This window comes from Lutzomyia longipalpis, chromosome 1 (assembly GCF_024334085.1).
Source record: "Lutzomyia longipalpis isolate SR_M1_2022 chromosome 1, ASM2433408v1".
Lineage (NCBI taxonomy): Eukaryota > Metazoa > Arthropoda > Insecta > Diptera > Psychodidae > Lutzomyia > Lutzomyia longipalpis.
Window position 1 is genome coordinate 26,844,010 of NC_074707.1, and position 14,551 is coordinate 26,858,560.

Genomic DNA, 14,551 nt, shown 5'->3' on the forward strand with positions numbered 1-14,551 from the left:
CTCTACCTGGTCTTCTGTTCTCTGCTTCTTTAGCTGAGTCCCACATTAATTTGTTTAATTTTTCAAGTCTTGCTATAGGACATGGATCACTCACAGTAGCTAAGGATGACTCTACTGCCTCTTTGTATTTCTTCCAATCAACTCGCGCATCCCTAATAGAATCCTCATCTACTACCTCAGTAGGCACATTTCTATTTAAATAAGCAAAATTGATTAATAAGGGAATGTGATCACTGCCCAAGGTTTCCTCAAACTGATCCCAACTTGAATCTAAAGCAATATTTTGTGACACAAATGTTATATCAATAGCACTACTAGGAACTGGAGGACAAGCAATTCTCGTTGGACGGCCATCATTCAGAACCACGAGGTTGTTATTTTCGCACCATTCCTGAAGGGTACCACCTCTCCCATCTTGATGGGAGGAACCCCACAGCGCATTATGTGCATTAAAATCACCCCCAACGATTGTACCAAACACATTTGTTGAAAACACCCGATTTAGATCAGAAAATCTAATTGCCGAGGAGTTTGGTATATACACAGACCACAACGCAACGCTTTTGTTCGCTAGAACAATATTTACACCAACCATTTCTGCTTGCGTGTATTCATCGTCAATTATTGCTATGCGTTCGCCTCTTAGAGAGTTCTTTACGGCAATTAGAACTCCCCCACCTCGATCAGTTCTGTCATTGCGAAAGAGAGAATATCCGGGTATTCTGATTCTACAACGAGGTGTAATTTTAGTTTCTTGGAGCAACACAACATCAATATTAAGACGCCTACAAACAACAATTAAATCCTGCAATCTTCCTCTAAGACCATTTATATTCCACTGAAAAACTTTTATATTTCTTAGACTTGATCTATCCATTAATTACAGAAAAAGGTAAAGATCTTAGGCATAAACTCATTAATTCGTCTCTCAATCCAAGGAAGGATAATTTCTTCGACAAAACTCATAAAGCCAGAACCGAAATTAAAACTACTGAAAAAGGAAAACACCATTTCTTTAAAACCACCCACATAAGATGCTTTCTTTGACTCCTGTTCCTCAGGAACTTCACTTTGCTGTTCCGTTTCCATTGCCTCCATTCTTGCAGCTGGCCTCTCACTTCCAGGCTGCCTGATTTGGGTTGCATTTCTCGGATTCTGCTTATCGTACTCAGCTGCCCAGCGGAACATTGCATCATCGTTATTCGTACCAGTGTTCTGATTGAGTTTCCTCTTCCTTATGGCACCACCTACTGCTACACCACTTGAACTACCTGCCGTAGGACCTGTGGCACCACCTACTGTAGCACCACTGGTTCCACCTACTATGACACCACTTGCATCACCCACAGCTCCACTTACTGCACCACCAACTGCCCCGTCTACTGCATTACCAACTGCCCCACTCACAGCACCACCAACTGCACCTTCCAGCATTTCATCGTCTTCCTCTTCAGGCAAATCAGAGTCGTCATCGTCATCATGCACCACGTAGAGGCCATTGTACCTGTTCTTATGAACCACAGCATTCACACTAGGAAAATCTTTCTTATAGTTTTGCGGCCTATTTCCTCGCAATTTTTTCCTGCTTGCCATTTCGTTCATTTGCCAAGCATTTTCATTTTCAGAAGCCTCGGGTGCTCCAGACTCACGGCTAGCCAAAGCCTTATCAACTTCATTTTGCCTGATCATGTTCACTTTTGGGCAATCATGGGTTTTTTCTCTGTAAAAAATGCGACAGTTTGGACACAAGAAGGTGCTAGCTGCACACTCCTTAAATTCTTCCTCATTCTTATGACGGAGGCCACATTTTTCGCAACGTTTCTTGTTGGCACAATACTTCTCAGTATGGCCAACCATCAGGCAGCATGTGCATCTCATGATTTTCGGGGTAAAAGCATTTACTTGCAAACGAAGTCTCCCAATAAGGAGCACATCCGGAAGGGTATTTCCTTCAAAAGTCACTCGGACAAATGGCGTTTTCTGAAAAGAAGCATTTCCTTTATCATCAACCACCTTCTTCTTCAAACGTTCCACCTCCAACACCTTGACGGGTTGGTCAACACCGTTGCAAACTCCTTGGCCACCTTTCAGAATATCAGCTGTGTTGATGTGATCATTCAACACAACTTTCCCATCAATCTCAACCTTTTTAGCCGGGACATAAATAGAGAATCGTTTAGAGAAATCCTTATTGAAAGGCAAATGATTGGCTTCTTTCTTAGAGTTAAACTCAATGCGTAGCTTATCGCGATTTACGGGATCAATTGTCTTAATCGACGCATATTTGCGGAAAAGATCATTCGAAACCCTGACAACATCGAGAGAAAATTTCTTCATGGCTCGCAAGTAAACAATAAAAGGACCCTGAGTAGAATCGCCGTATTGTCTTATTCTTGGGATAAATTCTTGATCAACATCCATCTTCTTGCGCTCATTCGAATTATCTTCCTTCTCAGTCTCACTATCCAATGCACTATAGTCACACTCGCTACTTCCACCATCGCTATCTCCTTTCTTATCATTAGCATTTTCGATCTTGCTATCATCATCAGTGTAATCCGGGAGAGTAGCGAGCGCAGAGGCCACACGCCTCATCTCGCTCGTACTCCCTTGATCTGCCGGCAGCGACATGTGTGTGTGCACACACACGCGCAGCCAAACCCCACTCAATCACCAAAAAACTGTTATGCGACTCAAACTTGGGGTCCGACGAAAAATTTTTCACCATATGCTCCCGCGAAATGTAAGAAAACTTTAGGGTTTTTTCTGGGAAAACACCCGAAAAAAAAGAAAAAAATCTCAGTAGAATTAATCTAAATCTTGCCTGAGTACAATGAAGTAGATTTCATATAGAAAAAATCCCTGAAAATAGGAGAAAAAGAAAAAATTAAAGCAGCTATGACACACTCTGGGAGATGTTAACTCTTCGAGTAGCGCAAAGCGAATGGCAAAGTTCATATATCGACTGGAAGACATCCGATTATGAGGTCAAATCCTACCCCCCACCCCTCCGTCCGCCATTTTGGAACACCCCTAAATTTTGTTTTGCCTATATCTCAGCTCCTATTATAGCTAGAGATCTGAAATTTTGATATGTTGTAGGGGCCATCAAGATCTTTCCAACGATACCTCATTTTCGAAAATCGGTCAAGCCGTTTAGTCAATATGGCCGCAACAATTTTACATCGAAAAACAGTTATAACTCGAGAACGGCTTGACCGATTTTGATCAACTCGGGCTCAAATGAAAGATATTAACGAGCCCTACAACTGCTTGGAACATCGCAAGTTCAAAAAATGACCGCAAGTGGCGCTAAAATCGAAAACAAAATTTTCGATGAGTTTTCGATGAATATCTCGGGCTTTATAGAATTGCTTCAAATTTTTATATATTATATTTGGCTATAATATCTTTCATCATGCCAAAAATGAAGAAAATCTATGTAACCGTTCCGGAGATATCGCGTTTTAAAGTTAACATGTTATATCTTGAGTTGTATAAGTCCATATAAAAGTAAAATAATATATAAATATATATATATATAAATGCATAGATATATACATATAAAAATTTATATATACATATAAAAATGCATAGATATATACATACATATAAAAATGCAAAGATAAATATTAAATAAAAATATAGCATGGATGGAACAGTATAAAGCGAAAGAACGGTAAGTAAAACTTACGGGCTGTGATTCTTTCTTTGTCAGTGAAATGTGAAGATGGCTGAAAATTGAGGATGGGCAAATTTTGAGGAAGGCTTTCGCGCGTACCGAATCACAGCCAACGCCCACGATTAAGGCATTTCACAAATTATCTGCGCGTTGGCTGTAATTCGGTGCGCGCGAAAGCCTTCCTCAAAATTTGCCCATCCTCAATTTTCAGCCATCTTCACATTTCACTGACAAAGAAAGAATCACAGCCCGTAAGTTTTACTTACCGTTCTTTCGCTTTATACTGTTCCATCCATGCTATATTTTTATTTAATATTTATCTTTGCATTTTTATATGTATGTATATATCTATGCATTTTTATATGTATATATAAATTTTTATATGTACATATATATCTATGCATTTATATTTTTCTTAAAGTTCTCTGAAAATTGAATCATTGTCTCTCGCATCTATTGTCTTGCATTCTTAGCGAGGAGACTCATTGTTCTGCCTATCCTCAATACCCCTTTTCCAATTTTACGATTTCAGATTAATTGATTTAAAAAAAGATAATACTATAATTTACCACAATCGCTGAGGGAATTGTTGAGACGATTCAAACATCCGTCATGGAACGATTTTTCGCAAAATCATGCATAAATTATCCGCAAGGGAATTTGAGAATTCCCTTGAATCCACTCTTATAAATATCCTGAATAAAGCCAATCCCAGCAAACACCTTGCAACTTTAACTTTGGAAACTCTGACGCAACGTTGCAAGAGAGTTTACTTCTTAGTTGCTAAAGTTGCGAATATGGTTGCATGGAAAACGATGCAGTATACTTTATCGCGATGTTGCCAAAGTTGCAAGATTTTCTTTATTATTTCAATAACATGAAAAATTTAAGTGTTTTTGCATTCTAAAGTCTTTTCTACAACTTCTCAAAGAATAATTTACCTAAAAACACACTAAAATCTGAATTTTAAGCAAAATAATTAACTTTGAAAAAATCACCTTAAAAATAGTTGCAGGAAAGTATATATCAACGTTGCGCTAGTTGCAATAAAAATTCGAAAGAGAACAAATTTTCCTTGAAATTTAAGTTTTTTTGGACTCTAAATGAGTTTTATGCATTACTTATCCCTAAAATAATTATTTTTTATTGATAATTTATCAAAAATTGTTAATTTTATTAAATATAATTTATTTAGTTGCTTAAAAGTTGCATCAGGGTTTGCCGGCGCAACCCAAGCGCATTTTGTGCCTATGTTGCGCCTTTCACCGCAAGGGGCGCGTCTATCGCGAGAAATAACCCAAAACAGACAGAGAGTGGAATAGAAAAAAATGAGTCTGTCTCTTTCATTTATGTTTACAAACAGCAAAACTAGCGCCGCCCTGGTGGGTTGCTACCGAATCATTTTACAACGTTGTTGCAATGGTTGCTGTATCGTTGCCTCAGAGTTGCAAAAAATGTCTAACATGGCCGACGGCATAAAAAAGTTGATTTTTATTTCATTATTCCGAGCAATTGGGGGCCCAAAATGATGTGGGAAGGCTTTTTTAGGGATAGTTGGGTGCATTACTTGAGTTTAAATAATTAATTTAAAAAAAAATAAATTTTTGACCCCTAAAAAAAAATAATTTTCGGTAAAAAAAATTAAGAAAATTGAGATGGGAGCATCATTTAAGTTCCTTTGAGGCGATTTCATGACGGTAGAACTGCATGGCATATTTTTTTTTCATTTGGAAAAAATCTAAAAACTCTATTATTAAATAATATAAATTATCCATTAGAGTTTGTCATTTATTATGATGGGAATATGGACGCCATATGATTATTATGAGTGTGTACCATATTTCCCTCCATTTATGACAGCGGAGTGTTTTGAAATATTTTTTGAAACATTTTTGTTTCTAAAAATTTTAGTTGCGAGACGGTATACGGGAAAGGATATTTCAGAGTTTTGCAACGTTGAGATTACTAGTTGCGGCAACGCAGATATCTATTGACCATCTACTTCGAGGCAACGCAGATATATACCGTTAGACATGGTTGCATTGTAGTAAATGTAACTCCGCGCAACGTTTAGGCAACTATCAATGGTTTGTTGGGATATGAGTAACGGCGATTTGAGAAAATTGAATCGACGCAAAAGTTGAGGAATTTGATGAGAAAATAATCTAATTGCCATTTAATTTCTGACTTTCACCACCACGAATTGGCAGTCTGTAGCACTTTTTTCTCCTCATTGAGCCGCATGTTCGTCATGCTCCCTCAAGCAACCGTCATCCACGTCCTGGCTGTGTTGTGGCCAATGAAGCCGCTGCGATTCGGATCACGAAACAGATATAAATTTGCCAGAGTTGAACAAATTGGAGGCGCTTCCACGGGAAATCTGTATCGAAAGGCCATAAAAGCTCTTTATGACTGACCCAGACGTGCCAGGTAACTGACAACCCGTAAGCCGTCATACGAAGAATTCTACATTCTGATCGGATATTCGCCGGAGGGTTCTCCAACAGAAAAGATAACTCTTGCTCTCCTCGACGGAAAGACGTAATTTAATTAGTTAAAAAGCGACGGGAGTTTCTTTCTCATCCCACTTCTATGTTCCAGAGAAGTACCACCCTTTGATGTTCATATCTCATCATCCTATCATGAACCCCAAATCCCCATAATCGAAAGATAAACGGATGGAGTTTCTAAGGCAGAATTTTCGAGGTTTTCTCGCTGAGGTGAGTAATAATCCTCAGGTTAGATCGAGGGGTTTTCCAGGTCACGTCCCCCGTGTTTAGTTCATCCTCCCTGATCTGATAGTCTGCACCTGGACCCTTTCCCGAAGATAATGTGTTTTTAATTGTGCACCTCCTCACCTCAGTGGTCGCTTTTAATTTCGAGGACTTCCGTTGTGCGATTCACCACACTGCTGCGCCCCAATGCAATAATTTATCTCCTTCATTTATGATTTATGGAACGTCCTCGTTTTTCGCCTTTCATTTGCCGACCGAGAAAAACTCTCGCGCGAAAAATAAGACCAGCATGGAGCCCTGGTTTTATCTCGCCAAGGAGGAAATTCGCCTCTTGCTCGACTGAAATGAATTCATATTGTTCACGTCTGCTCTTGACGTACTTTTATGGAATCCCACTCCACTCACTCATACCACGTCCTTAGGTCGTCAGATGGAGCGTGCAGACGCGCTCTGGACCAAAGAGATGAGCTTGAGCGGAGAGAAAGCAATGCAAACAAGTTTCTGGATGTCTCTGAGACATTCCACGCTCCTTCACGTGATTCTCATCAAAACTGATATCTTAAAGTGCAAAAATAATACACAAAAATCTCCTTTTGCTATTTTCTCATGGAAATGGAAAATTAAAATCGTAATAATTTTCACGTTCAATAAGAATGAAAAAAAAATATAAGAAAATTTGCGAGTAATTTTTATAACAACGTGAGAGTCTACCGGAATTATGGTATGGAACCAATAAATGATTCGAGAGTCGTCTTATAAAAATTTTGAGTGCATTCTGGGTATGGATTTGGAAATTTCGATCTCATAGCCATCATCTCAGAAAAATGCTTAATCGATGAGAATTATTATTAGATTGGAAATAAATCCATCTTGATTGACTGATAATACATTATTAATCCACCAAAGAAAAAAAATAATCTTACCAATACATTTCTTTATCATGCTAAAGTCAATCATAACGCGTCCAGTTATTAGAGTTGGTATACCACAACGCGGATGGGTCAGTTTATGCGTTGTAATTTTATTTGTGAGCAGAATTAGTAGGCAAAGTTGATTTTTTTAATGAAATTCATCAATATGAAAGATAAAAATGCTCATATCTGAAGTTCTATAAGACCTACAGAAATTTCTTAACTAGTTTTGGAAAGGTCTTGAAACAAGCTATAAGTTGACATATATATCAATAATTTTCAAGGTCACATCTAGAACAAAAATGGCGGATATTTGTTTGACAAAAACATTTTTTTGCACTTTTTGTCCTCAAGGAATGGTTCTAGAGGTTTCTGATGTTTCAGAAAGTTGTAGAGTTTTGCAAAACCTTTAATTTGATACCAAATTGAGCAAAATCGGAGAGACCGTTCAAGAGATATGGCTTATAGAACTTTTCAAATTCAAGAATTTTTCAAATGGTCATATCTTCTAAACGGCGACATAGATTTTCTTCATTTTCGGACTGGTGAAAGATATTGAGTCAGGCTACAACATATCAAAATTTAAAGGAAATCTATAACAGATGTTCGGAGATATAGCCCCTTAAAGTTAGGCAATTTTTGTTTTTGATTTTAGCGCCTCTTGCGGCCATTTCTGGAATTTGAAATGTTCTAGATAGTTGTAGGGCTTCTTGAAACCTTTCATTTGATACCAAGATCGTCAAAATCGGTTAAGCCGTTCTTAAGTTATATCGAAAAAACACTTTTTGCTTTAGGTCTCCATATTTGCTAAACCGCTTGACCGATTTTCAAGTATGAGTTATCGATAAAAACGTCTCACTGAGCACTACAACATACTAAAATTTCAGACCTCTAGCTGTAAGGGAAGTGGTTGATGGTAGTTCAAAATGGCGGATGGCGGCCATCTTGGATTTTGAAAATGCAAAAAAATGAAATTTTACACCCACATTTCTATAGAAAACTTCAAACCCGAAGTCTCTATCAGTTACCGTTCTCAAGTTATAAGGTAAAGTTTGGACCACCGGAAGGCCGGCCGGCCGGCAGGCCGGCAGGCCGGCCGGATCAAAAATTTTCCACCACCATTTTCGTAATGTGGGATGTCTAAAACGTGCTCATACCAAGTTTGAGCCCGATCTGAGGTGGTCGGTTTTTCCGATGATTACAATACTTGGTATGCCACGATTGTGGTATACCAACTAATCTACTCAAATATTGGCAGAATTTATATCGAGCGTAAAGTACTTATATTTCAATCACAGAGCATGATCGATGAAGATTTCATTTTTGCCAACAGCAGATTAATTGTGTCTTTTTAGCTGTGATTCTTTCTTGAAAGAAGCACAGCTTCTGTGTACACTCCAAAATGCAAAGTCATCAGATCGGGCTCAAACTTGGGATGACCACGAATTAGGGTCCCTACATTCCAAAAAACGTATGCGCCAAAAATCTTTCCGGCCGTCCGGCCGGAACCTTTTGCTAAATTACAAGAGAACGGTAATAGATAGAGACTTGCGGTCAACGGCAAAGTTCATATATCGGGTGGAAGACATACGATTATGAAGTCAAATCCACCCCCTCACCCCTTCGTCCGCCATTTTGAATAACCTCAAAATTTTGTTTTCGCTATATCTCAGCCCCTGTAATAGCTAAAAATCTGAAATTTTGATATGTTGTAGGGGCCATCAAGACCTTTCCAACGATGCCTCATTTTCGAAAATCGGTCAAGCCGTTTATTTTTTGACGGGGTGTAGAGAGTTATCAAAAGTTAAGATAGCGATGGGGTATTTATCTGACAGAGTGATAGATGATATCATTTACATGGATGAAAATGTCGAAAATTTTCTGGAAGAATAATTAAAATAAGCAATATAGAACAATGAGAGTGCATTGAACGACTTTCAAATTTGAAAGCTTATTGGCCTCGAAGAGGGGCACAAAAGATCTTGTGTATCCGCATTCAGCAATGAGGACGTTGTTTATTGTACAGAACAAGAACAATAATGTCCAGAAGCCAATTCGATGGTCCTCGTTGCGAGTGTCTGTTTTGGGAAGCTTTCTTTACAAGAGGTAACGATAACTCATGCAGAACAAGAGACTTTCCAGGAACAACAGCTTTCTATTCAGTGGGTGGATCGCCTAAACCAGCAACAGCAGCTGAATTCCAAGTGAGACTTCTCCCGTAAAACGACTGCAATTAGGAGAGCAGGAGGAATGTGATATTGAATTACATGGCGACTCTTTCGTGCACTTCTCTGTGTTTCTTCCGCCCACAACATTGTTGGTAATGCTCCTCCTCCGACGACATCCTTGCGGATTTGGCAAACAAGGTGCAACGAACACTTCAAAGCTCTCCTTATCATCACAGAATTGTCGGAAAACTTTGGAGTATCAATGAACAATGAGAAATCCCCCAAAGAGATGATTTTCTCAGCGGAAGGAATCTTTCCTGTTCAGCTTCACACGTTCACAGGAAATCGTTTACTATGGAGCATCTCAATTCGTGAATCAAACAAAACTATGTGTACCATGTGCATTAATGGGAAAAGTGTGCAGATTGAATTTCCTTGCTATTTAAGAAACACCTAATTTTCTACATTGCTTTCTAAAAGAGGAAAGTTTTGGGAATCCACCTAATATAATTTTAATGAAGAAATGTTAGAGTTGCATTTTATATAAAATACAATGCAATATAAGATATTTTTTTTTATAAACTATCATTTACTTTCTCTTTTATTTCTCTGGGACTCAAACGTCTGTAAGCGTAAAGCTAATAGGTATACATAATCATAATCTTGTATGTAATGTATAAAATAAATTGACAGCTGAAATTCCAGCTTTGCTTAGAAAGCCAATATTTGAACACTGCTTTCATATCAAATTATAAGAAACAAGGATTATGGTCGTTTGAATGCAAAGTTCCATATACATACACGTTAATTTATATTGCAAATTTATTTCATCCATTCCATTATAAAACAGAATGTTTAATTTATTCATACAAAAAATGAAAAATAAATCGTCCTTCCATATACGAATAATTTCAGAATTTACAAATCCCAGCCACTCTGGCACATGGGAAAATTTATTGAAAAATGCTCCGGATGGAATTCCTTGCAAGATGTTTATTCCTCAAGAGGCAAGGAATGCGAGAGAAATCGATTTCGGAATTACTCTAATTTATTTTCCAATTTCATCGCGGAAATCCATTTACATTTATCCTCTGGAAATGCTACCACAAGCATTGGAGGTGTTCTCGCATAGAATTCCATCAGAAGCTTGTCCTCACGATTGAAAAACTCACCATGATAGAAGAACAGGATGACGGTGAGAATTTTTCTGCGCTGGAATTGAAGATGAGTCATGATTCAGATGATTCTTCCTCAGCGTCTTAGCCTAAAAGCAAACCTCTCTTTTATCCCAGCCTCCAGTAAACAAGTGAAGACCAAGGATTGACAAATACATTGGATGATTGAGCTGAGCAGCCTAAGGCATCTATAAGATCTGTTACATACAAGGCCTTCTAAAGAGGTGGCTGAAATTTATGAAATTCAAAAACGTTGCTTTGGCAGGGCCATGTTGTTTGACATCAAACGAATTTTTCAGAGCGGGATAAAGCGCGGCAAAATGGTAATATTTGCACTTGGAATTTTCAAGGCGGGATCCCTGTGACAAATACAGGAATGCTAAGTTCCCTGGAGGCCATCATCTCACACGTGTGATATTTAAAAAGAGATGCACGCCGAAGTATGGTGAGTTGGGGATGGAAGGTGCGCGTGGTTCGATGTTAGATTCAAATTCTGTGTGCTCTTTTATATTAAGTAAAAAAAGCAGAATTTATTTACGCTTCGTGCTCATTTTTTCCTTTTATTATTTGACTTTTTATTGCAGAAAATCCTAGGTTGAAGCGCAGAGAGTCTTTCGCGTATGCGGTGTAATTTAATTGATTTGTAATCGAGCACATATTTTTTCCTTCGGACTGGCTTGGGAAATATTTATTGTGACTGCAGAAAGGAAAGTCAATCATAACGCGTCCAGTTATTAGAGTTGGTTTACCACAACGCGGATGGGTCAGTCTATGCGTTGTAATTTAATTCGTGAGCAGAATTAGTAGGCAAAGTTGATTTTTTTATGAAATTCATCAATATGAAAGATAAAAATGCTTATATCTTAAGTTTTATTGCACATACAGAAATTTCTTGACTAGTTCTGGAAAGGTATTGAAATAAGCTATAATCTGACATTTATTTCGATACATTTCAAGGTCACCTCCAGAACACAAAATGGCAGATGTTTGTTCTACCAAAACAGTTTTTTGCACTTTTTGTCCTAAAGGAATGGTTCTAGAGGTTTCTAATGTTCTAGAAAGTTGTAGAGAATTGCAAAACCTTTAATTTGATACCAAATTGAGCAAAATCGGACAATCCATTCAAGAGATATGGCTCTTAGAACTTTTCAAATTCAAGAATTTTTCAAATGGCCATATCTTCAAAACGGCGACATAGAATTTCTTCATTTTCGGACTGGTGATAGATATTGAGTCAGGCTACAACATATCAAAAATTCAAGAAAATCTATGATCGGGATTCGGAGATATTGCGCCTTAAAGTTAGGCAATTTTTGTTTTTGTTTTTAGCGCCTCTTGCGGATGTGTTTGAAACTTGAAATGTTCTGGATAGTTGTAGGGCTTCTCAATACCTTTCATTTGATACCAAGATGATCAAAATCGGCCAAGCCGTTCTCGAGTTATATCGAAAAAACACTTTTTACTTTAGGTCGCCATATTTGCTAAACGGCTTGACCGATTGTCAAGTATGAATTGTTGATGAAAATGTCTCACTGAGCCCTACAACATACTAAAATTTCAGACCTCTAGCTATAAGGGAAGTGGTTGACGATATTTCAAAATGGCGGACGGCGGCCATCTTGGTTTTTGAAAATACGAAAAAATGAAATTTTACACCCACATTTCTATAGAAAACTTCAAACCGGAAGTCTCTAACTGTTACCATTCTCGAGTTATAAGGCAAAGTGTGGGCCAGAGGCCGGCCGGCCGGCAGGCCGGCCGGAACATTTTTTTTTCCACCACCATTTTCGTAATGTGGGATGTCTAAAACGTGCTCATACCAAGTTTGAGCCCGATCTGAGGTGGTCGGTTTTTCCGACGATTACAATACTTGGTATGCCACGATTGTGGTATACCAACTAATAGGAAAGAGAATGTAGGTCAGCAGAATCCTCGTTAAATTATTTCTTTGTTTGTTCTGAGAATTGCATTTGGTCCTAAAGCAAAAGAAATCATGGACATGGTCAGCAATATTGCATTTGGGGATTTTGGTAGAAAATCGCCATCTCATGTTTCGAATATTCTGCAAAATATCCACAAAACTCTATTTGGCAAAATCACCAAGAATTTCTGAAAAAACAGGGAAATTTTTACAAAACTTGATTGTATTCATTTTTGCTTTAACCGCTTTAACATTCAAGAGAAGAGGGCAGGACGAAATAATTTCTTTTGCAAATTTCTGGAAACGAAGCCGAGAAATTCTCCGGAATTCATTAGCATTTTTGTATATTTATTTCTTTTTGATTAAGTAATTTATATGCACGTTATTTGGTTGGGAAAAGAATTCATCCCGTGAATGCAACATACTGCTGTCATCCAAGCTAATCAAGTCTGAAATTTCGTGCTCTTGTAAGAAGCAAGTAGATCCGGCTCAGAACTAAACATACTGCCGCACAAAAGGCAATCCAAGGCAATTTCTGTCAATGCTTGACTTTGAAATGCGCCCTACAATGGGAGGGAGACTAACGTTCGGGTGCTACTGGGATAGGGAGAAAATCTCCCAGAATTAATTGGACCGAATTGAGAAGAAGAAGCGAATGATGTGAATCCACAGAAAGCCTAAGGATTTTAATGTGGGTGTTAATTCCGGGGATTTCGTGTGCACAAACAAATTCATACGCTTTGAAATTCCAAAGCGAGTAGAACTGACGCTTCGAGGTCGACCTTTCAAAGGCTCATCGACTCGCGATTACATGAAATTATTCAGTTTTGTTGATCCAAGAATTTTTCGCCTCTTCATGAAATCATTGCATATTTTGGCGCCAAAATCCTGACGCCTGAGGCTTCTCATATGCCCATCAATCGGAAAGTTTGTTGTTCACCTTCTACTCTCCCATTGCTTTCCTTATGTGGTTTGCAATTATTTACAAATCCACTGTAATCTGTCAACAACAGCTTATCACTTCCGAGAACTTTCGCGAAAAATATCAATTACATGGACCCTCCCCCGCAAAATCACTCACACGCCATTTCGGGTGTGTAGGGCGACTGATTGACTTGCAAGTCGTAGATCTGCAGGTCCATTTATCTCAAAGCAGATATCCAGGTAATTGGCACGATTCACGGATTTGCACGCACTTGACTTCTTCAGAGACGGCCTATCAATTAATCACACTCACGTATGCTCCACACTCACGACGAACACGGTAGTTGAACTTAGAGCTTCCGCTAATGTTGGCGGTGCGATTTCTGTGGCGGCGGACACTCGTCTGAAACATTTATTCTTGCTTCGGAATCGCCTTGTATAGCTGCGTTGCGCACGCCATCAGGGGAAGGTGTTACGTAAGTATTTGTTGTCGAAGTCAGATGGGGGATGTTCGTCTGGGGGATGCGATAGGAAACACGCCTGCGCTTTTCGACTTGTACTCTTTTTTGCTTACAGAGAGATTGTGGGGACGCGAAATTTTTCGCTGATTGTAGGTCAAAGTCTGATGCAGTTCATTATTTCTAATATTAATTTTATCTAAAAAAAAAAACCTTTTAGAAAAAAAGTGTCAAGTCAATCATAACGCGTCCAGTTATTAAAGTTGATATACCACAACGCGGATGGGTCAGTCTATGCGTTGTAATTTAATTTATGAGCATTATTAGTAGGCAAATTTGATTTTTTTGTGAAATTCATCAATTTGAAAGATAAAAATGATCATATCTTAGGTTCTACAAGACCTACAGAAATTTCTTGACTAATTTTGGAAAGGTATTAAAACAGGCTATAAATTGACATAAATTTCAATAATTTTGAAGGTCACATCTAGAACACAAAATGACGGATTTTTGTTTCACAAAAACAGTTTTTGGCATTTTTTGCCCTAAAGAAATGGTTCTAGAGGATTCTAGTGTT

At 38.3% G+C, this 14,551-nt stretch overlaps 2 protein-coding genes across 4 annotated transcripts in view; one reads left to right on the forward strand and one right to left on the reverse strand.

Moving 5' to 3' along the window:
- LOC129797687 (zwei Ig domain protein zig-8-like) overlaps positions 1-13,929 on the reverse strand; it is a 32,753-nt gene extending 18,824 nt beyond the window's left edge. Inside the window, exons 1-2 of one of the 2 annotated variants that reach the window (XM_055840495.1) lie at positions 13,674-13,929; positions 10,669-10,760 (exon numbers count right to left, since the gene is read on the reverse strand). The gene's annotated coding sequence lies outside the window, so the exon portion shown is untranslated. Of the gene's footprint in view, positions 1-10,668; positions 10,761-13,532 lie in introns of both variants that reach the window. The other variant, XM_055840494.1, reaches the window with a different exon arrangement.
- Positions 1-14,551, forward strand: part of LOC129797484 (protocadherin-23) — a 953,251-nt gene that overhangs the window by 126,259 nt on the left and 812,441 nt on the right. The gene's annotated exons all lie outside the window — the stretch shown is intronic.